The sequence below is a fragment of the Salvelinus fontinalis genome, chromosome 42, assembly GCF_029448725.1.
Source record: "Salvelinus fontinalis isolate EN_2023a chromosome 42, ASM2944872v1, whole genome shotgun sequence".
NCBI lineage: Eukaryota > Metazoa > Chordata > Actinopteri > Salmoniformes > Salmonidae > Salvelinus > Salvelinus fontinalis.
Window position 1 is genome coordinate 13,671,861 of NC_074706.1, and position 24,545 is coordinate 13,696,405.

Here is a 24,545-nt window from a genome sequence, read left to right on the forward strand (position 1 = left end):
ATTCTATCCAAAAATGATGCAGAAAAATTAATCCATGCATTTGTTACTTCTAGGTTAGACTACTGCAATGCTCTACTTTCCGGCTACCCGGATAAAGCACTAAATAAACTTCAGTTAGTGCTAAATACGGCTGCTAGAATCCTGACTAGAACCAAGAAATTTGATCATATTACTCCAGTGCTAGCTTCCCTACACTGGCTTCCTGTTAAGGCAAGGGCTGATTTCAAGGTTTTACTGTTAACCTATAAAGCGTTACATGGGCTTACTCCTACCTATCTTTCCGAGTTGGTCCTGCCGTACATACCTACACGTACGCTACGGTCACAAGACGCAGGCCTCCTAATTGTCCCTAGAATTTCTAAGCAAACAGCTGGAGGCAGGGCTTTCTCCTATAGATCTCCATTTTTATGGAACGGTCTGCCTACCCATGTGAGAGATGCAGACTCGGTCTCAACCTTTAAGTCTTTACTGAAGACTTATCTCTTCAGTAGGTCATATGATTGAGTGTAGTCTGGCCCAGGAGTGTGAAGGTGAACGGAAAGGCTCTGGAGCAACGAACCGCCCTTGCTGTCTCTGCCTGGCCGGTTCCCCTCTCTCCACTGGGATTCTCTGCCTCTAACCCTATTACAGGGGCTGAGTCACTGGCTTACTGGTGCTCTTTCATGCCGTCCCTAGGAGGGGTGTGTCAATTGAGTGGGTTGAGTTACTGACGTGATCTTCCTGTCTGGGTTGGCGCCCCCCCTTGGTTTGTGCTGTGGTGGAGATCTTTGTGGGCTATACTCGGCCTTGTCTCAGGATTGTAAGTTGGTGGTTGAAGTTATCCCTCTAGTGGTGCGGGGGCTGTGCTTTGGCAAAGTGGGTGGGGTTATATCCTTCCTGTTTGGCCCTGTCCGGGGTATCTTCGGATGGGGCCACAGTGTCTCCTGACCGCTCCTGTCTCAGCCTCCAGTATTTATGCTGCAGTAGTTTATGTGTCGGGGGGCTAGGGTCAGTTGGTTATATCTGGAGTACTTCTCCTGTCTTATCCAGTGTCCTGTGTGAATTTAAGTATGCCCTCTCTAATTCTCTCCTTCTCTCTTTCTTTCTCTCTCTCTGAGAACCTGAGCCCTAGGACCATACGTCAGTACTAACCGGGCATGATGACTCCTTGCTGTCCCCAGTCCACCTGGCCTTGCTGTTCCAGTTTCAACTGTTCTGCCTGCGGTTATGGAACCCCTACCTGTCCCAGACCTGCTGCTTTCAACTCTTAATGATCGGCTATGAAAAGCCAACTGACATTTATTCCTGATTATTATTTGACCATGCTTGTCATTTATGAACATTTTGAAAATCTTGGCTCTCTAATTCTCTCCTTCTCTCTTTCTTACTCTCTTTCGGAGGACCTGAGCCCTAGGACCATACGTCAGGACTACCGGGCATGATGACTCCTTGCTGTCCCCAGTCCACCTGGCCTTGCTGCTATTCCAGTTTCAACTGTTCTGCCTGCGGTTATGGAACCCCTACCTGTCCCAGACCTGCTGTTTTCAACTCTTAATGATCGGCTATGAAAAGCCAACGGAAATTTATTCCTGATTATTATTTGACCATGCTTGTCACTTGTGAACATTTTGAACATCTTGGCCATGTTCTGTTATAATCTCCACCCGGCACAGCCAGAAGAGGACTGGCCACCCCTCATAGCCTGGTTCCTCTCTAGGTTTCTTCCTAGGTTTTGGCCTTTCTAGGGAGTTTTTCCTAGCCACCGTGCTTCTACACCTGCATTGCTTGCTGTTTGGGGTTTTAGGCTGGGTTTCTGTACAGCACTTCGAGATATTAGCTGATGTACGAAGGGATATATAAAATAAACTTGATTTGATTTGATTTGTTGTCGTACAGGGCTTTGCGTCTTCATCTCATCCCTGCATGTGTGGTATGAGATGAACATACACGTTTATGCTGTCCTTTGCATCCTAACGTAGACAGAGAGAACTGTGGTCACAATAGGCGGGGTCCTGAAGATCCTGTGGTGCAGAAGACGAGTGCTACTCCCTGTACCGCGATAACCCAATAACTCACATACTGGTACACTATACTGTCTCCCAAATGGCACCCTATTCCCTATATAGTGCACTATTTTCGACCAGGGCTATAGGACTCTGGTCCAAAGTAGTGCCCTATGTAGGGAATAGGGTGCCATTTGGGATGCACTCTTAGTGTTGTACACATATGCAAAAAACAAATTGCGAAACGAATTGCAAAAATCACTAAAGCTGGTGACTTATCTTTCCCTCACTAACTTTAAACATCAGCTAACTGATCGCTGCAGCTGTACATTGCCCATCTGTAAATAGCCCACCCAATCTACCTACCTCATCCCCATATTGTTTTTATTTACTTTTCTGCTCTTTTGCACACCAGTATTTCTCCTTGCACATCACCATCTGCTCATCTATCACTCCAGTGTTCATTTGCTAAATTGTAATTACTTCGCTACTATGGCCTATTTATTGCCTTACCTCCTCACGCCATTTGCACACACTGTATATAGACTTTCTTTATTTTCCCTATTGTGTTATTGACTGTACGCTTGTTTATTCCATGTGTAACACTTGTTCTCAACTAGCTTACCTGGTTAAATAAAGGTTAAATAAAAAAATATATAAAATATGGGTCTGCTATAATGTTCCTCTAAAATAATTGATTGGATTTATATTTTAGTAATTGTTTTGATTTATATAGAGCTTTTCCAAAGGGTCAAAGTGCTTACATAACAAGGCGGAACTCACTTGAGCTCAAATGATATTGTAGGCAGACCTCTATGCTACATCTCATGAGTCAAACACCGTTTTAGTATATTTCTATATTTTTTTGTATCTCGCTTTTCCATGTACAGCACAAGGAAAGGTCACCCCCATTAACCCCGACCTCAGAAACCAGAGGAAGCATCAATGAACACACCTAGTTCTTTTTCAAATACTTGTTGCGGTATATCACTATGGAGAACGACGTCAGAGAACCGGGGTTACACAAGTAACCTTCAGTTTCATCTTATGACCTGAATACACCTCTCGCGATACAGTACAAAAACACAGCAGCTAAAACATATCCACCAGCAGAACCAGAGTCTTTTGAAGCTTCACTCATGACAGGGCGACAGTACCGTAGCCCGCGGCAGAATTAACTACTCTCGGTGTCCTGTTAAATATGCTGTATTATTCCGCTGTCACGGCCGTAACGTCGGGGAGCATACAGCGACGCTGCATGTCAAGCCTGTGATACCAAAGGTGACGGCGAGGCAGCCCAGTGTTGTTTTTGAATACCCATGACACCCCTGTGTTGCAGGTCAATTACTTTCCCAGAAGATGACGGAAGACGGCAATTAAGAACGCTAGCGTGGCGGCGTGGAGCGAGGGAGGAGGGGAGATGTGGTGGGGGTGTAACTGTATGGTTTACCAGAAGGGGATGGAGGTGGTGGCGTCAGGGATTAATAATCTGCCACCTGCTTAATAACAACTCCCCCAACTTCCACTCACCTTCCTGTCGCAAGCTATCAAGCGTCCCCGGCGAGTGCTGGGCCCTTTATCTCATCTACCATTGGCCTATGAACTCTGGCTTTATCAGTGTTAATTCACAAGCGTGTTTCTGTCACGCCCAGACCATAGAGTGTTCATTTAATAAAATAAAATGTAGCCTACCACGCTGCACCTCGGTCCATTCCTTTCGATGAGCGTGACAGTTCCTCTCTCTCTCTCTCTCAATTCAATTCGAAGGGTTTTATTGGCATGGGAAACGTGTTTACATTGCCAAAGCAAGTCAAATAGACACTAAAACAAAAGGGGGGGGGGGAATATCAGAAAATATCAGTGAATAATTACACTCACAAAAGTTTAAAATAATATAGACATTTCAGATGTTATATTATCGGCTATGTACAGTGTTGTAACAATGTGCAAATAGTTGAAGTATGAAAGGAAAAATAAATATAACAGATAAATATTGGTTGTATTTCCAATGGTGTTTATGCTTCACTGGTTGCCCTTTTCTTGTGGTAAAGATTGTGGGTCTGTGTAGAGGGAAATATTTGTCTCTAATATGGTCATACATTTGGCAGGAAGTAAGGAAGTGCAGCTGAGCTTCCACCTCCTTTTGTGGGCAGTGTGCACGTAGCCTTGCTTCTCTTGAGAGCCAGGTCTGCCTATGGCGGCCTGTCTCGATAGCAAGGCCATGCTCACTGAGTCTGTACATAGTCAAAGCCATTCTTAATTTTGGGTCAGTCACAGTGGTCAGGTATTCTGCCACGGTGTACTCTATGTCTAGAGCTAAATAACATTCCAGTTCTCTGTTTTTTTAAAATTCTTTCCAATGGGTCAAGTAGTTTTTTTTGTTGTCATGATTTGGTTGGGTTTAATTGTGTTGCTGTCCTGAGGCTCTGTGGGTTCTGTTTGTGTTTCTGAACAGAGTCCCAGTACCATCTGGCTGAGGGGACTCTTCTCCAGGTTCATCTATCTGTAGATGAGGGCTTTGTTGTGGAATGTTTGAGAATCACTTCCTTTTAGGTGGTTGTAGAGTTGAATTGCTCTTTTCTGGATGTTGGTAATTAGCAGAAATCATCCTAATTCTGCTTTGCATGCATTATTTGGTGTTTTACAATGTACACTGAAAACACGTCTCACCCCCCCCCCCCCCCCCCTCCAAACCTGTAATGGATGTAAAGGCCATGATTTCATCCAGTCTTTGCTTGTGTGGCAGCAAACATCTCTGAAGGGAAATAAGCAGTCTAGTTAAAATGCTCCAAATTACTCCACAATCAAGACTGATTTCAACAGAAAGTCAAATGAAGGAATTGTTGCACAGTTACATTGAGAACTCCAGTGGTGGGATAAATAGCTAATTAACTAATGGGCCAATTAAGTGGGAGAACTGCTGTAAAAACAAACAACAGTCAACACTCCAAACGCTGTATGTTTTAGCTTTGTATGGGAGACAATGGGCAAATAGGCAAACAAAAAAACAGTATTACATATGTCATTTAGGAAATGCTTTTTATCCAAAACGAGTTACAACAAGTGCATGCATACATGTTCTTATGGGTGGCCCCAGAGGAAATCGTGCCCGTGACACTGATGTTTTTAGTCGCCTACCAACTGAGCCACACATCTATTTACCCTGGTGAACTCATCTCCGGGATGATTTAAAGCCCTTGTCTGTTGCAGCTATAGATATGCTAAAAGCCTTGCCCATGTCAGTTCGAAATGAGATGATTTTCACTGCCAAAAAAACACCCCAAATATATTTTAGAGTGCTGGTCCGCCTTCACGGCGTATTTTTCAATCTCTCAAGTGCTCCAACAGAGAGAATCTTTTATTCATTTGTCGTTGTTTAATGGGGAGTCTATTTCCCCATTGGACACAACCATGCCATGCCATAGCTAGGTCAATCCAAAACACTGCCAGTTTTGGGGGATATTGGCATGGTTATGTAGCTCAAACCCCTAACACGCAACGAAGAATTTGGTCAGCTACGCTCCAAATTAGGAAGAAAAAAAACTCAATGTGTCATTTGTCTGCCGATCCAAAAGGTTGACGTGACACATGCAGACCCAGGTCAATTAACTTGGACTCAAAGCCAGTGGACAACAACAACAACAACTGTGACAAAGGTCACCATCATTACGGGCATATGACTGACGGCCAATCAGCTGCTTCTAGTTCTCTCTAAACAGTTGCACATGTCTCGATCAGTGCCACACGTCTTTTCGTGCGAGTCAAACTTGGCCACCAGGGCCAACCACGAGGACCTCCCTCTCTTGGAGATCAATAATGATATTAGACACACACACACACACACACACCACTCCATAGAGCATGTTTCTCTCTCTGTTGCCCTGTATTTCTACGTCTTGCAAGTTAATGAGTACAGGCTGAGGTGAGAAAGCGAGATAGAGATTATCAGCCTTTTATTTCTCTCCATTAAATAGTCTTCTCAGCACCCTCCATGTGAAAGACCTAATGCTAGCTGTGCTAATGCTACAGTAGGCTTAATGATACAGATCATCGACTTTGGTAGCTACCAATTAAATGTGGCGGCTTAAGTGTATTTCAGACACTGTTCACTGTTCGGGACAATCTTTCCTGTGATTGAATGTTGATTGGGCAACATCGTCAAAGTTTAAATGCAAGATTCTATAATTATCCCATGTGTAGCCATTTTTCAGCCAGTGGCCATTTTGGCTTCGGTCAGACAAGGGGCAAAGAAGCAGCAGATTTTGTTTGTGTTTTGTATTCAGTCACAGGCTGCAGGCAGAGATCAATATTCATGAATATTAGGTACAGATCATTACAAGGCCACTGTTCCCACATCGAAGAGAGTATGTCGAGTGGCGCAGCGGTCTAGGGAACTGCATTGCTGTGCTAGAGGCATCACTACAGACCCTGGTTCAATCCCGGGCTGTAGCACAACCGGCTGTGATCGGGAGTCCCATAGGGCGGCGCACAATTGGCCCAGCATCGTCTGGGTTATCAGAGGGTTTGGCCGGGATAGGATGTCATTGTAAATAAGAACGTGTTCTTAACTGACTTGCCTAGTTAAATAAATAAAATGTCTGTATCCCAAATGGCACTGCACTACTTTTGACCAGGGCTTATAGGGCTCTAGTCAAAAGTAGTGCACTATGTAGTGGAAAGGGTCCCATGTGGTACATAACCCACTTTTCATTACCTATAAACAATAGGAGAGTTTAAAGACCGAGGAAAACCAAACATTTGTTTCAAGCTCCTGTAAACACGCGGTTTGGGCGAATTACTCTGAAAGATGGTTGCCTTTGTACCGTGTCTACGGTCAGGAGAGGTTTATTTTTCCAGCTGGTTTCTTAATGAGTGTCTGCCCTGGGGCTTGTGTTACACCCTGTAACTCTATTCTACTTTGCCGAGTTTGATATCGTATTGTTATAATGTATTGTGTAGGAATGTGTGTTTGAGAGATAGATACATTGCTGGATATGGCTCATCAGCACAGACATTGTTTTGATACTAGCCTAGATAATGAATGTGTCCATTTTAACCTGTGGTCGATTGACTCCAGGTGCTTCTGTAGTGAGGAAAACCACAAAGACTGGTAGTTAAGCAATGGGCTCATTTGTTGCACTACCACATGTCCAAAACATCATCCATTATTGACCTCCGCAGCTGCCTTCGAGTGTTAGGAACAGAAAGGAATTTAAAGTATGGGCCTATTACCTATGCATTGTGCGTGTGTGCGTGCGTGTGCGTGAGTTCCTGCATAGCAATAACAAGTAAACTTCAGTATGTGGCTTCCTTAAATCCCAAATGAAAAACCATGAAAAGGAATTTAGCTAAATGATGCAGGGAGGAGAAAGCTATTTTTTTTCTTACTAAGGCAACAATGTCATTTTCCATCTATTTCCGATAGTTACAGTACATTGTCATCCAGATGAAAATATCAAGAGGGCCCGGCCCCATAGTCGATGATCAATTGAGGTTCTAATATAAATTACACATATAAATTACAGACATACATACTGTAATTTGCTTAATTAAAAGCTAATTTGCATAAGAAACATAAATGTAAAGGTAGGTTAAAGCAATCACTCAGCTGTTGTTTTTCTTCATAGACTATAATAGACAAGCTACAGTGGTTCCTCCTTTAATTTCGGTGCGGTCTCACTTTAACGCACGCTGCATGTCGTAGTAACGTTAATTTTAAAAATCTAATACAGCGGTTGCATTAAGAACTAATGTATCTTTCATTTGCTGTCCAACCTGTATTTTTTAGTCAAGTTTATGATTAGTTATTGATTAGATTAGGTACCTCTCCCAAGATTTCTCCCGACATTTTGTTGGCAGCTTGGCTACTATTCTCATTGTATAACCACGATTTGTGCCGCTAAATATGCACATTTTCGAACAAACTCTATATGTATTGTGTAATATGATGTTATAGGACTGTCATCTGAAGAAGTTTGAGAAGGTTAGTGAAAAAATTTATATATTTTGCTGGTTTATTCGTTATCGCTATTGTTGGCTTGAATCAATGCTGTTGTGTGGTTGGCTATTATAGTAAGCTAATATAATGCTATATTGTGTTTTCGCTGTAAAACACTTAAAAAATCTGAAATATTGGCTGGATTCACAAGATCTTTGTCTTTCATTTGCTGTATGCTGTGTATTTTTCATAAATGTTTTATGATGAGTATTTAGGTAATTCACATTGGTCTCTGTAGTTATTCTAGTTGCTTTGGTTGAGAGTTGTGATGGTGGCTGCAATGTAAAACTATGATTTATACCTGAAATATGCACATTTTTCTAACAAAACATATGCTATACAATAAATATGTTATCAGACTGTCATCTGATGAAGTTGTTTCTTGGTTAGTGACTATTTATATCTTTATTTGGTCGAAATTGTGATAGCTACCTATGCAAGAAAAAAAAGTTGTGTCTTTTGCTATCGTGGTTAGCTAATAGAAATACATATTGTGTCTTCCCTGTAAAACATTTTAAAAATCAGAAATGATGGCTGGATTCACAAGATGTGTATCTTTCATCTGGTGTCTTGGACTTGTGATTTAATGATATTTAGACGCTAGTATTTACTTGTGGCGCTATGCTAGGCTATACTAGTCAGCTTTTTTACTGATGAGGGTGCTCCCGGATCCGGGATTGTGACCAAGTAGAAGTTAAAAGTTGCATCATACTGTGGCCCACCTTGCATGCTGCTGCAGCATTCTGTGGAACGTTATCTATTTGTCAGCAAAATTTTCTGTTAATGTTAATTATTGCTAGTTTGACCACCAAAGGGCATCTTTGAGAAGCATTTGAAAGTCTTCCATATTGGCATTACCAGAGAATTTAAAATATTTAATGTTATAACATAGTATATGGGATTGATTTTAAGAAATGTGTCTTAATTAATTTGATTAATATTGTGGTGTTTTTATTCAGAGAAAAACAAAAAACAAAACCATTAGGGTTTCCCGTTAGGATGGGAATGAAAAATATGGTGCTGTACAACGGGAGGAAGGAGTAGGCTGTCCTTGTAAATAAGAATTTGTTCTTAACTGACTTGCCTAGTTAAATATAGGTTACACTAAGAGCATAACATTTCTGCACCCTAATTCTCAAATTCTTGTCTAACCACTACCCAAACGGAGATTAAGTGAAAATAAAAATCTCATTGATTTACCAAGACCAGTCCCCATGCTTGTCTCAGAGCAGTGAGGAACGGTGCTAAAATAGTTTAGGCTTTTGCTTCTAACTTCAATATGCTCTTTAAATAAATAAGACCTACACCATTTTTAACAGTATATCTAAAAATATTTTTTTCAATGATGTGACTCTGCCAATAGTTATATTTAGAGGACTCTATTAATATCTAAGGGGCATTTTCCGTTAGATATTTTCAGATATTCTCACATATAATTCTAAATGAATAAATAATAATAATAATCGCTTTGTTTAAAAAGTAACGATATTTTGGAGATTTCGTTTTCATTTAACCTAGAGTGAGCGAGAAAAAGGCAATTCTTGAACATGGGGTGGGACATTCGAACTAATTTGTAAATAAGTCAGTTTGTTATTTAGAATGATTTATTTCTGGAGAAACCTAACTTGATTATTTAGCAGACATCACTTGCTTATATTCAGTCAACACGTATCTTTAAGAATATCATGGAATATTTTGAACATTTTCATTTCTCCATGCTTGTCTCAGAGCAGCGCGAAACGTGGCTGAAATAGAGATCCACAGCGGGAAGGCTATGTATTCTGTGCCCACGTTTGGTATCTCTCTTCGGTTACACATCCTTGGAATAGCAGAACAGCATAACGGTCCGGGCGGCCCTTGCTGTGCCCGGTGAGCAGTTGGTCAAGTTCTGTTGTCAGAAGAGGAATGGAAATGTCAGGGTGAACCGACGACCTGACAAACCCGCCACGTATGTTGACTCTGCCTGTTGGAGGGGGAGTTCCAGAGCTCACATGGAATGGATTGTGACTCCATCTCATTCCTCGCCATTTTCAACACGTGAGTGAGTCAATGACTATTCAAGCCCTTGACTCACTGATGAATGAAGATGATGAGCGATTGGCAAAGGCCATCTGTAATCTGAGAGCATCATGGCACAACATCAACATCGCTCTAATCACAGTCAGAAGAAAGTTGAAGAAACTTGTGTGGACTTATGGAAATGCTCAATAAGAAATGTAATTTATATATATACTGTATATGTAATATTATTTTTAAACTCAGAACATTAGACATGTGTGTTCGCTTGTGATGTACTGTTCTGTAGTTTCGACCCGATGATTCGTCTGGCAAACAAAGAACTTTGAGTCCCGCAGGTCTAGACATGGATCAAAGCTGGCGAGACATTCAATAACGTCATCTTCACAGACGGATCAACTGTGGCCCTTGAGCAATTTGCTCAAAATTGCTACAGAAAGAAATTAAGAAGATCAACGAAATCATAAAGATGTTGATGAAGAAATGCTGTTTTGAGTTAAAAATGTAACACTTTAGAGTACTTAAGCATAGAATAAATTGCAAGTTGAGGGATTTTCACAACAGTAGCCGGGCTATAAAAAGTATATTGTCCTGCTAATAGGAATCATTTGCATGATTGGCTACATTCTTTATTGTAACCAATAATGTCACACATCCTTTGTATCTACCTTTCCAATTACTTTTAGAGTTTGGGATTTAGAAATGTGCGCTTTATTTTTAGTTACATTGTTTAAGTTTAAACGTGCAGACTTTTTTTCTTAAAATTATTGTTTTATGTAGGATGCTACATTTTTGACCAGTTGCAATTGTAAGTAGGCCTAATAAAAAAAGAATCCTACTTCTAATAGGCTGTTAAGCATCATAGCCTACATCCGCCAGTTAAGTTATTTTTTATTGGACTAGGCTCCGAAGAAATAGACTCCAATTAAGCCCTCTTGTTGTTTGTAAAGTCAAATTAAAATGAGGATTATTGTTGAAATGAATTGCTCGACTGGTGTAGGTTTTCTCCATCTGTTGGTATGCAACACTTGCATAGCATGTTAGCTATATTTTCAGCACCAGCCACTGTTCACCTTCTATTGATTGCGCTGTGGTTGCTGCCAGTTGTTTTTTAACTTGAACTTTTATTTAACTAGGTAAGTCAGGTAAGAACAAACCCAGATGACGCTGTGCCAATTGTGCGCCGCCCTATGGCACTCCCAATCCCGGTCGGATGTGAAACAGCCTGAATTTGAACCAGGGACTGTAGTAAAGCCTCTTGAACTGAGACACAGTGCCTTAAACCGCTGCGCCACTCGGGAGCCATGACCAATATATAAACTCAGCAAAAAAAGAAACGTCCTCTCACTGTCAACTGCGTTTATTTTCAGCAAACTTAACATGTGTAAATATTTGTATGAACATAACAAGATTCAACAACTGAGACATAAACTGGACAAGTTCAACAGACAAATCTGGTGCAGTCCATGAGGAGGAGATGCACTGCAGTACTTAACGTAGCTGGTGACTACATTTGATTTGGACCACCCTTTGTTCAGGGACACATTATTCCATTTCTGTTAGTCTGGACAAGTTCAACAGACATGTAATAATGTGTCCCTGAACAAAGGGGGGGTCAAAATCAAATGTAGCCACCAGCTACATTAAGTACTGCAGTGCATCTCCTCCTCATGGAGTGCACCAGATTTGCCAGTTCTTGCTGTGAGATGTTACCCCAATCTTCCACCAAGGCACCTGCAAGTTCCCAGACATTTCTGGGGGGAATGGCCCTAGCCCTCACCCGCCGATCCAACAGGTCCCAGACGTGCTCAATGGGATTGAGATCCGGGCTCTTCGCTGGCCATGGCAGAATACTGACATTCCTGTCTTGCAGGAAATCACGCACAGAACGAGCAGTATGGCTGGTGGCATTGTCATGCTGGAGGGTCATGTCAGGATGAGCCTGCAGGAAGGCTACCACACGAGGGAGGAGGAGGTCTTCCCTGTAACGCACAGCGTTGAGATTGCCTGCAATTACAACAAGCTCAGTCCGATGATGCTGTGACACATCGCCCCAGACCATGACGGACCCTCCACCTCCAAATCAATCCCGCTCCAGGGTACAGGCCTCGTTGTAATGCCCATTCCTTCGACGATAAATGTGAATCCGACCATTACCCCTGTTGAGACAAAACCACAACTCGTCAGTGAAGAGCACTTTTTGCCAGTCGTGTATGGTCCAGCGATGGTGGGTTTGTGCCCATAGGCAACATTGTTGCCGGTGATGCCTGATAAGGACCTGCCTTACAACAGACCTACAAGCCCTCAGTCCAGCCTCTTGCAGACAGTCTGAGCACTGATGGAGGGATTGTGCGTTCCTGGTGTAACTCGGGAAGTTGTTGTTGCCATCCTGTACCTGTCCCACAGGCGTGATGTTCGGTTGTACCGATCCTGTGCAGGTGTTGTTACACGTGGTCTGCCACTGCGAGGACGATCAGCTGTCCGTCCTGTCTTCCTGAAGCGCTGTCTTAGGCGTCTCACAGTACGGATATTGCAATTCATTGCCCTGGCCACATCTGCAGTCCTCATGCCTCCTTGCAGTATGCCTAAGATACATTCACGTAGATGACTAGGGACCCTGGGCATCTTTCTTTTGGTGTTTTTCAGAGTCAGAAGAAAGGCCTCTTTAGTGTCCTAAGTTTTCATAACTGTGACCTTAATTGCCTACCTTCTGTAAGCTGTTAGTGTCTTAACGACCATTCCACAGGTGCATGTTCGTTAATTGTTTATGGTTCATTGAACATGCATGGGAAACAGTGTTTAAACCCTTTACAATGAAGATCTGTGAAGATATTTGGATTTTACGAATTATCTTTGAAAGACAGGATCCTGAAAAAGGGACGTTTCTTTTTTTGCTGAGTTTCTATTTTTCAGAACATTAACCGTGTGTAGGTACATATGTGTGTAGGTAGATATGGAAAGATAGATACAAATGATTTGTTGCAAGTTGGGGGGGAGGTTCGCCCCTAGCTCGTCTATTAGACAATTCTTTAGTAAAGGTTGAATAGCCTATTGTTCCTAGAAACATTGTCACAGCCTGCTACGCTTGTGAAAACTAATAATAATACTTTTCCCTTTTTCACTTGTTAAAGATTCATTTTATAAAGTGTTTTTAGCCACAATCAGCACCAACCCCAAATAATACATTTGGGCACAGTCGATAGCGTGCTGGCCTTCGGGCTAGAATATTGAGGGTTCAAAACCTGCTCCCTACTTGTTTCATTACATTTTTATGCCGGTCTCAGAGCAAATAGCCTGGATTGTTTTTCCCATCTCGTTCCTCGCTCTCTTTCATGCGTCATTCTCCGGCTGAGTGGCTCGCTTGTGGGCGTTCAGGCAGGACGTACTGTTTTTTATTTTGTATATATGAATTTCAAATCAGCCTTTACTGAAATCATGTTTCTAGTCTATTGCATAGTTACAATGTGTAATCATTGATGTCCCAGGAGCAGGAGTGGTAAACACTGTTGAAGTGTGTAATTGTAACACATCATTCAAAGAATGGACTTTGATACACCTGGTATATGATATGACTGAAAGAAAACTTGATAAATAGCGATTTTCGTAAATTAACTTTATGACAAAAAATATGCACAATCGTTTGTCATTAACTAACATATTCCTCTAAATTGTAAATGTTTTGCTTGACTCGTTATGACGTTATAATTACTTAAATTTGCTTCCACCATAATGTTTTGTTAGCCATCTTTGCTGAAGAAAGTCACCAGCGACAAGTGGCTCGTGTCAAATTCGTCATTTGAACCACTCGATATGACTAGTCATATTTAAAACCTTGGGACCTAAATGCATAATGAGTGCTCTAACTCCCCCTTGTGGTGGTCTGGAGCAATGAAGCCGTGACGCTGGGTACCTCTAAGTCCCGCGGTGTAAGCTCGCAACTTTTAAAGGAGGAACCACTGTACACCCCCTTTAGGGAGGAGTCACTAATTGAACCCTTGTGTTGTCTTAGGGGTCAAAAATGACCCACCGCAATGTTTAACAGCAGAGAAAACCCCCTAAATTATATATCTTTTTTTTAATGACTTTTCCTATAGTGACCCCAACATTAGAAAAAGTGAAACATCGCCTTTGCTCATATTTCCATGAAAGCTGTACACCACCAGGGTACAAAGATTGTCTTAGGGTCATTTTTGACCCAGCAGTTATAAAATTATATGAAATTATTTACACACCACAAAAATCACAAAGACACACACACACAGTGAGAAATTGAGATTGTGTGCTACTGATTGAACTCAGACAAAACTTAAACTTTCTTGTGCATGTGCAGCATCTCCCCTCCACGACCCCTCCACGACCCCACACACGACTCAAGTACACAGACAAAATAAAAACAATTTCAGACAAAATAAACATTTATTGAAACCATTGTTTACGAATGGGGAATGCAGGCAGATGCTATGAAGGTGCTGCAGATGAGACTACCCACAATTCTCTCTTTTCTGAAGCCATGAGTGCACGTTTCAGTGTCCAACAGGTCGTATATCTGATTTTGTTCAGCTGTCCAGGAGGAACAAGAGAACAATGATTTAGAAGAGGAGGAATCTGAAGAAGAAGATGGTGAAGAATACAACCCAGAGCACAATGCATCATCTTCAGAAATCCAAATCCCCCAAGCTGAAAGACAGACATTTTTGTCAAAGACCAGCAAAATAACATGGTCCTTGTCACCATATGACAACCAGGACAGGATGGCAGCACAAATTGTCATAAGGATGTGTGACGATCCTCCCACTCTGTCTGCTGAATTCTTTCTCTTTGCTCTTGTCTCCCTTAATAGGATGTCGGTGGGCGGAGCCGGGAGGGTCGTCAGCGAAATGGGACACACCTGGGTTCGGGTGTGTTCCGGAATAAATACACCTTTTCCCCATTCATTGAGGAGACTCCATGCAGACACACTGTTGGTTTTTTGGTTGTGGCATTTTTGTGGCAGTTTGCTTTCGCACCTTTCAACACCCCACATTATCACATCTATGCATGTAACCACTCACTTACACTACTGACTACATACACCATTGTTTATTGTATTTAAGTTACTTCAGTTAAATAAATATACCTCCACATTGTCTCCCTTTTTGTTACGGACTTCGAGCCGGTTCATGACAGATGACCCCAGGGCCCACAAGACAGTTGCCCATGCACAGGATATCACCTCAATATTCTACATGTTCATCACACCAGCCATCGAAAAAATCATCCTGGAGATGACAAATTGAGGGTTTCTGTAGATATGGAGACAACTGGAAAAGGATGGATGATTGACCTGCGTGCCTAGATAGGGCTGCTAATCTTAGCGGGTGTGTATAGGTCCCGAGGTGAGGCTGTCTCTGGGATGCAGAGAGTGGAAGGGCGATTTTCTGTGCCATTATGCCACTGAAAGTCTCACACTTTCTCAAGAATGCTACAATTTGATAACCGTGACTCAAGACCTGCAAAACGTGTGAGAGATGTGTGAGAGGCGGCCGTAAGAGAGGTCTGGGAGAAGTGGGTGGAGAGTCTGCCATACCTCTACAACCCTGGGCCTGAAGTAACAGTGGATGAGCAACTGGTTCCATTCAGAGGTACATTTTAATTTCATATCTGTAATGTAAGTGATTTTTACTCTTCATATTATTATGTATTGCTGTACTATGATTGTTTTCTTTGACACTGATAGTAATCTCTTCTGTCAAAAGGTTGCTGTCCTTTCTGGCAGTATATGCCCAGCAAGCCAGCAAAGTATGGCATACATACTTGGAAAATGCAAGTCTACACAGGGAAGTTGACCAGTGGAGGCCTGGAGAAGAACCAGGGGATGCAGGTTGTGCTGGATGTAACCGATGGACTGAGGGGGCACAATGTCACGTGTGACAATTTCTTCACCTCTTATGAACTCAGCCAGCAGCACCTGAAGAGGATGATCACCATGGTTGGCACAGTTAGAAAGAACGAGCCTAAGCACCCGCCTACACTCCCGCCAGCAACTCCCCCCTGGACAAGGGGGAAAGAGGCCTTCTCATCAAAGTTTGCCTTCACCCCCACTCTAGTTTATTAGCTCCCAAAGATGAACAAGAATGTGGTCCTCCTGAGCACACTGCACAGAATGGCTGAGATCAGTGACCGTGAGGACAGGAAACCCGCCATCATCCTGGACTAGAACCACAACAAAGGAGGCGTGGACAACCTGGACAAAGTGATTGGAACTTACAGCTGCAGGAGGATGACTGCCTGCTGGCCCCTGGTCATCATCCATAACATCATTGATGTATTGATGTGTCCTCATACAATGCCTTCGTGATATGGAACTAGATCAACCCTACCTGGAAGCCTGATAAGCGGAACAAGAGGAGGGTGTTCCTGGAGCAGCTGGGAAAGGCACTTGTAACCCCACACCTTCAAAGAAGGGAGCGCCTCCCCCACACAGCAGCCTCTGCAGCGCTTGTGAAAGCTGTTCAGGGGGCTGAATCTTGTCCTGATCCACCTGAGGCTGCAGCTGGGGCAGGCAAGAGGAGATGCCAATTCTGTCCCCCAAAGAAGGACTAAAACAAATACTATATGCTGCACATGTGAAAAATACATTAGCAAAGTCCATGCACACACGTGCATACTGTCCTACATGTGCTAATTAGTGGATTGAATTATGTTCCTCACATTTTTGTTTTGTGTCTCTTATTTTCTTATTGTTTATACACCTTGTGGGGGGGGGGGGGGGGGGGGGGGCAATGGTTAAAAAAATGGGAGAAGACTAGTATTTTGTAGTTGAATTCTGCATTGTACAGTATAAGAATCACTATGTTGCCAAAAAACTTCAAGAATGTTGTTTCCCTTCAATAAAATTAACTACTTTTGGGCTACACAAGTGCTATCTCTTGCAAAAAATTGTTTACACCTATGCAGTACCTTTAGTAATAATTATAAACCTCTACTTTAGCAAACAATTATGCAAGGTTTGTTGTAATAAAAGCGAGTGGTGTCCACTGATTAAATGCAGACTTTCTGCATCATGAAGAGGGGAAAAAACAGATATTCAAAGTTTGATGAATGACAGGTCCTTTCTTCATGCAAAACAGATTTGGAGTTTAAAATTCATTTAAGATGCTTTATTTTAGGGGTTTAGTGAAGGCGGGTAATTGTTTTACCCTTAGGACAAGGGGAGTATCCAGAATGTTAAGACTACACAAGGATTAAATAGCTTTTTCAAGCTCAGAGAAGCATCCCCCTTTTTCCTCCAAACATAACGATGGTCATTATGGCCGAACAGTTCTATTTTTGTTTCATCAGACCAGGGAACATTTCTCCAAAAAGTAAGATCTTTGTCACCGTGTGCAGTTGCAAACCGTATTCTGGCTTTTTTATGGAGGTTTTGGAGCAGTGGCTTCTTCCTTGCTTATCGGCCTGTCAGGTTATGTCGATATAGGACTCGTTTTACTGTGGATATAGATAATTTTGTATCCGTTTCCTCCAGCATCTTCACAAGGTCCTTTGCTGTTGTTCTGGGATTCATTTGCACTTTTCACACCAAAGTACATTCATCTCTAGGAGACATTTACATTCAAGTCATTTAGCAGACGCTCTTATCCAGAGCGAATAACTAATTGGAAAGTTCATACATATTCATCCTGGTTCCCCCGTGGGAATTGAACCCTGGTCCCCCCGTGGGAAATGAACCCACAACCCTGGAGCTGCAAGCGCCATGCTCTTCCAACTGAGCCACACGGGACCGCACGAGACAGAACGAGTCTCCTTCCTGAGCGGTATGACGGCTGCGTGGTCCCATGGTGTTTGTACTTGCATACTATTGTTTGTACAGATGAACGTGGTACCTTCAGGTGTTTGGAAATTGCTCCCAAGGATGAACCAGACTTGTGGAGGTCTACCATTTTTTTCTGAGGTCTTGGCTGATTTCTTTTGATTTTCCCTTGATGTCAAGCAAAGAGGCACTGAGTTTGAAGGTAGGCCTTGAAATAGATCCACAGGTACACCTCCAATTGACTCAAAAGATCAGAAGCTTCTAAAGCCATGACATAATTTTCTGGAATTTTCCAAGCTGTTTAAAGGCACAGTCAACTTAGTGTATGTAAACTTCTGACCCACTGGAATTGTGATACAGTCAATTATAAGTGAAATAATCTGTCTGTAAACAATTGTGGGAAAAAGGACTTGTGTCATGCACAAAGTAGACATGCCAAAACTATAGAATGTTAACATGAAATTTATGGAGTGGTTGAAAAACGAGTTTTAATGACTCCAACCTAAGTGTATGTAAACTTCTGACTTCAAATGTACATCTTGTCACATCCATGAATATAATTTCTAAATATATTTATTTGGATTGTCCTAAAGTGGGGTCTGACATGATTGCATGCAAATGTTCCATTTTACTTCATTATGATGTTGCTACGAAACGGGTGTAACGTCTGCTTCCAGCTCACACTCTCAAACACATAGATCACCTGAACGCAGCTCACTCTCCAGCCCACACTCTCAAAACACATAGATCACCTGAATTCTGATCACCTGTATGTCATTATCAAATCAAATCAAATGTATTTATATAGCCCTTCGTACATCAGCTGATATCGCAAAGTGCTGTACAGAAACCCAGCCTAAATCCCCAAACAGCAAGCAATGCAGGTGTAGAAGCACGGTGGCTAGGGAAAACTCCCTAGAAATGCCAAAACCTAGGAAGAAACTTAGAGAGGAACCAGGCTATGAGGGGTGGCCAGTCCTCTTCTGGCTGTGCCGGGTGGAGATTATAACAGAACATGGCCAAGATGTTCAAATGTTCATAAATGACCAGCATGGTCAAATAATAATAATCACAGTAGTTGTCGAGGGTGCAGCACCTCAGGAGTAAATGTCAGTTGGCTTTTCATAGCCGATCATTAATTATCACACACTATTTAGTTCAGTTCTTTGCACCCCATTATTGTTAGCTATTGTTTGTTTTGTGACACACTTCTATTTGGAGCGCTGGTTTTCCTGTAATTTAATCCTCCCGTGTATGATAGTTTTGGCCTGCCTCACTAACAACGCCTTTGGCCTATTCCCTGCCTGTACTTTACCCTATCGGATTTCCTGTTATCAACCTATTGCCTGATCTCCCGGACAACGTTACTAGCCTTTTCCCTGCCTGCACTGTTGCGTTTTTGGACCCCCTGTGCATGACCTTCTGCCTGCCCCTGGACCCAGCTACCTGTCTCCTCCTGTGTATGACCTTCCGCCTGCCCCTGGACCCAGCTACCTGCCTCTTCCTGTGGTCCTTTACAATAATAAACACCTGCTGCGCCCTGAGCTTGAAAGCAGCTCTCCGTCTCCCATCGTGTTCATTACAACAGGATTGCTGCTGGGTTATTGAGAAATCTGCTGCTCTGCAATCATACCTCAGGCCAAATACATTTGGGATTCAATACATGATGTTTAATCACTCTTTGGACAGAGAGCATATTTTTGTTTGACTTTTTGTTATATAGACCTACTGAATCCATTTCTTTGAACAAGAAAAACATTTGCTTTTATTTGACTCAGGAAAGATCAAGCACCTTTTGCTATTAAGCTAAATATATCTGCATTGAATGCGTCTCAAGCCAACGCATCCGCCAATGTCGAACTTCCACATCTGAGGTGAAAGGTGGCAGAGCTAGAGCGGTGTGTGTCAGACCACGAGACATCCCGAAAAACTGTCTTCTCGCAAATGTCTGTAGCGCCCGAAATGTTTGACTTACAAACTCCATGGAAAGGGGAGTATCTCACGAACACCCTGGGGTTCTCCGTTTTGCTCTACGACCCCCACAAGCGTCACATGTCTTCTCTGAAGGTAACCAGTACCAGTTTTGTTTTATTATGGAAGTATGAAGGTAGTTTTGTGCCTACCCAAAAAGGGGTTAATTACAAAAAATATTTCCTGATTTATTTAATATTTCCTTGTTTCTTATGATTTATTATTTGATTGTATTTTTTTGCCATTTATTAATGTGTTATTCAATGCATCTCTCTAGGCTATAAAAGTAAAGGCCAAATTCAATATTTTATCAAATTGTATACCTTTTTTATACCTAAAGTGGTCCCAAAATTCTAAATCAAATAGCTAAATGATCCATAGTATGACCATCTTAAAACAATTCCATGTCAGTTTAGACTGTTAAGAATGAATCATTCCTGCTCTTGCTGTTGATACAGGGCTGACAATGCGTCACCGCACATTTACACGTTCATCTCCTTTTCCAAACGTACACTAGATTCAACCCTGTAATAACTGATACAATGCTAGATGTATGCAATGCAACCCCTTTCTCAGTGAGGGAGGGGAGTGTGGCAGGAGCTTTACACGGTCAGAGAGCCGCAGTAGAGAGCAGCCATCTCGTTGGGACTGCAGCGCTGCGTTTCCTCAACCAAGGATGTGATCCGACTGCAAAAATGCCCATGCCGCCTGATCATATCACATCCCAAAATGACTCCTCTCCCTCCACCGAGCGCTTGATAAATTGTTGCACCTCGCCAGCAGCAGCCCCTTTTACACCTTGTCAATGACTGAGCATTTCTTGTACGTGGGTTGGATTATTCGTCAGTGTTTTCTATTTTATTTGCCCCTTTCCTTTTTTACCGTTTCCTGGTTACATGATATAGCAAATTCATAGTGAGAGCCACTGAAGGCAGCCTGTTTTGGCTGCATGTTCTCCCCAGTGATCCCTCACTCTGACAGTCCCAAGATGTGTAAATGCTAATCCCTATGAATACATCCATCCCACTGTTCATCTATCCGTCCTCTACCACTTACAGATGCTTCTGTTGCCTTTACTGTCGAATAACATTTCATAACCATTACATATAACACATAACAACATAAAATAAGACAGGTGTTTTTCAACTGGGGCCTCTGGACCCCCGTGGGACAGCAGGAAAGCACCAGGGGGTCCATGATTTTGTATTTATACAATTTTACTAGAAAATCTAATTTTGGTTTTATTATACCTGCAAAGCATGAAATGTGATAATATGTTACATCTGTCTTTTCTATCCACCCCCTCTGACAATCCTGCTTTTTCTTATCCAGTGATTTGATTTAGGATCAGGTTTTGTAAGAGATGTAGCCACTTTAGGTTGTTTCCCGCTGCTTTATGGACGCCCTGGTCTGTTGTGCTTGTTGCAGTAAAACCACGTGCGGCTATTATGAGGACCACAACGTCGAATGTCGGCTTCAACTTGTCTGTTCCAGTACAAAAGGAATCAATTTTTTGGGGGGTTGCTTGCTTGTTTTAAGAACATGGCACAATAACCCAACATCTCAAATGGCTAGTGTGAGATTCTACGGGAGTTGTTTGTGGGTTGGGATGCTGCGATATTTTTTGTTGTTGCCCATGTTGAAGATGCCTATAAATCGGTCTGCTAATACAGGACTAGCAAAGGCCCAGTCACATCAAACCAATAGATGTCTCAATGTACTCAATTACTGTATTGTGCATTGTTTTTCTTCATGGTGATGGAAAGTCTACGGGTACAAACCTAGATGAGCAGCCTATGTACACCACAGTAATGTATTGCCAACAAGCCAAAGGGTGGCTACTTTGAAGAATCTCAAATATATTTTGATTTTGTTTAACACTTTTTTGGTTACTACATGATTCCATATGTGTTATTTCATAGTTTTGTTGTCTTCATAGTAAAAATAAAGTAAAACCCTGGACTGAGTAGGTGTGTCAACTTTTGACTGGTACTGTAAGTCAAAACTGAATTAATCTCCCAGTGTCTGTTGGAAAGCAGACTCGACCAGGTTTTCCTCTAGAATTTTGCCATTGGCCTTTGCTTTCTTTTCCGGCAACTGAGTTAGGAAGGACGCCTGCATCTTTGTAGTGACTTGGTGTATTGGTACATCATTCAAAGTGTAATTAATAATTTCACCATGCTCAAAGGGATATTCAAGGTCTGCTTTTTTTGTTGCCATCTTTTTGTTGCCCTTTGTGAGGCATTAGAAAACTCCCGGGTCTTTGTGGTTGAATCTGTGTTTGAAATTCACTGCTCGACTGAGGGACCTGAAAACACCATTATTGCACACACAGCGAGTCCATGCAATTTATTATGTGAGTTATTGAGCTTTTCATTTTGCATTCATTTGTAAACATTTCTAAAAACATAATTCCACTTTGACGTTACGGGGTATTGTGTGTTGATCAGTGACAAAATCTAAATGAATTTAAATTCAGGCTGTAACAACAAAATGTGGAAAAAGCCAAGGGGCGTGAATACTTTCTGAAGTCACTGTATACTGTTGCTGTATGCTGCTGCGGGCGGCAGGCCGCCTAGCGGTCAAGAACATTGGTCCAGTAACCAAAAGGCTGCTGGTTTGAATCCCTGAGCCGGCAAAGTGGAAAAAAAAAAAAAAAAAATCGGCAGTTCTGCCCTTAACCTTACTTAACCAACAACAATTGCTCCCGGGTGCCTATGACGTCAATTAAGGCAATTGACATTGAAAAGCACCATGAAATTTGGCGCCTGATCTTCCTCTAGCAAATGTTTTCTCTTGTTAAGCTTCAGACATGACTTTTTTCACCCCTGCATTATATTTGCATGTGCTGCTGCTGGGGTTGGCAGAGCGAGGCTTTGATAATCTGGCATGCCAATATTAGCTAAATCTCATATGCTAATAATCCCAGTAACAAAGATGATACGAATGTGATTAGCTGTGAAAATTGTGCTGACACTGATTTGTTTAGTCAGTGAGAGAATGATCATGGATGATACAGTTCCTACAGTGGGGAGAACAAGTATTTGATACACTGCCCGATGTTGCAGGTTTTCCTACTTACAAAGCATGTAGAGGTCTGTAATTTTTATCATAGGTACACTTCAACTGTGAGAGACGGAATCTAAAACAAAAATCCAGAAAATCACATTGTATGATTTTTAAGCAATTCATTTGCATTTTATTGCATGACATAAGTATTTGATACATCAGAAAAGCAGAAAGCAGAAAACCTTTGTTTGCAATTACAGAGATCATACGTTTCCTGTAGTTCTTGACCAGGTTTGTACACACTGCAGCAGGGATTTTGGCCCACTCCTCCATACAGACCTTCTCCAGATCCTTCAGGTTTCGGGGCTGTCGCTGGGCAATACGGACTTTCAGCTCCCTCCAAAGATTTTCTATTGGGTTCAGGTCTGGAGACTGGCTAGGCCACTCCAGGACCTTGAGATGCTTCTTACGGAGCCACTCCTTAGTTGCCCTGGCTGTGTGTTTCGGGTCGTTGTCATGCTGGAAGACCCAGCCACGACCCATCTTCAATGCTCTTACTGAGGGAAGGAGGTTGTTGGCCAAGATCTCGAGATACATGGCCCCATCCATCCTCCCCTCAATACAGTGCAGTCTTCCTGTCCCCTTTGCAGAAAAGCATCCCCAAAGAATGATGTTTCCACCTCCATGCTTCACGGTTGGGATGGTGTTCTTGGGGTTGTACTCATCCTTCTTCTTCCTCCAAACACGGCAAGAGAAGTTTAGACCAAAAAGCTCTATTTTTGTCTCATCAGACCACATGACCTTCTCCCATTCCTCCTCTGGATCATCCAGATGGTCATTGGCAAACTTCAGACGGGCCTGGACATGCGCTGGCTTGAGCAGGGGGACCTTGCATGCGCTGCAGGATTTTAATCTATGACGGCGTAGTGTGTTACTAATGGTTTTCTTTGAGACTGTGGTCCCAGCTCTCTTCAGGTCATTGACAAGGTCCTGCTGTGTAGTTCTGGGTTGATCCCTCACCTTCCTCATGATCATTGATGCCCCACGAGGTGAGATCTTGCATGGAGCCCCAGACATAGGGTGATTGACCATCATCTTCAACTTCGTCCATTTTCTAATAATTGCGCCAACAGTTGTTGCATCTCACCAAGCTGCTTGCCTATTGTCCTGTAGCCCACCCCAGCCTTGTGCAGGTCTACAATTCTAGCCCTGAAATCCTTACACAGCTCTCTGGTCTTAGCCATTGTGGAGAGGTTGGAGTCTGTTTGATTGAGTGTGTGGACAGGTGTCTTTTATACAGGTAACAAGTTCAAACAGGTGCATACAGGTAATGAGTGGAGAACAGGAGGGCTTCTTAAAGAAAAACTAACAGGTCTGTGAGAGCCGGAATTCTTACTGGTTGGTAGGTGATCAAATACTTATGTCATGCAATAAAATGCAAATGAATTACTTAAAAATCATACAATGTGATTTTCTGGATTTTTGGATTCTGGATTCCGTCTCTCACAGTTGAAGTGTACCTATGATAAAAAATTACAGACCTCTACATGCTTTGTAAGTAGGAAAACCTGCAAAATCGGCAGTGTATCAAATACTCCCCACTGTATAAACAGTAGTTGGCCATTTTCCCATTCATGATTATAACTGTGTTCTTATGTGACTTACTAGTGTTCAAACCCGTGGCTCCTGTGTGCCGCAATCATGTACAGTGCATTCAGGAAGTATTCAGACCCCTTGACCTTTTCCCCATTTTGCTACGTTACAGCCTTATTCTAAAATG